The sequence below is a fragment of the Leishmania donovani genome, chromosome 14, assembly GCF_000227135.1.
Source record: "Leishmania donovani BPK282A1 complete genome, chromosome 14".
NCBI classification, from domain to species: Eukaryota; Euglenozoa; class Kinetoplastea; order Trypanosomatida; family Trypanosomatidae; genus Leishmania; species Leishmania donovani.
The window spans coordinates 539,885-540,556 of record NC_018241.1 but is presented as its reverse complement, the minus strand read 5'-3'; positions in this window follow the sequence as shown (position 1 = coordinate 540,556).

Below are 672 nucleotides of genomic sequence, written 5' to 3'. Positions count from 1 at the left end.
CCTCCCTCCCCCTCCCCCCGCACCGTCACAGGCCCCCATCGCGTGGTGCGAAGCAGCGAGGGAGGGGGGGCACGTGCTCCAGCAGCGCGCCGACTCGGTCACCTGAGCACGGCCCCTGCGTCACCTTCTACGCACCACACGCCTCGCACGTCTCCCCCCCCCCCCCCCCCCCCCCCCCCCCCCCTGGGGTGGGGGTCGCCACGTGGTGCATCCTCGTCGGGGTGGCCCAGGCGCCCCACCACCAGTGGGCCGTGTGGGGGGCCCGGTGAGATGCGTTCCCGTCACGCCGGCACTCTGCCCGCCACATGGATGGCACAAGCGTGCCCACCGTGACAGGCCGCTCCGACGCGGCGCCATCCAGGACCTCACCGCCGACATCGGCAGCGGTGAGTCGCTCTCACCGCACCCTACGCTGTAGGCGCCTCACCCTGCCACCACCAGAAGCGGCGGCTCGGCATTGGCAGGGGCAAAAAGGGCCGCGGGGGCTGCCTGGCCTGCTCTCGCACAGCGTGGGGAGTGGGCCCTGGATGCCACGCACCGAGGTGCGCCCCGTCCCCCCTTCCACACAAACATGCACACAGACACACTGCGCCATCAGGGGATCGAAGCCGGAGCAAGAGCGCGAGAATCCCCAATTTGCTGCACCTCCCGCGCGTTGAATTGCACAAAATC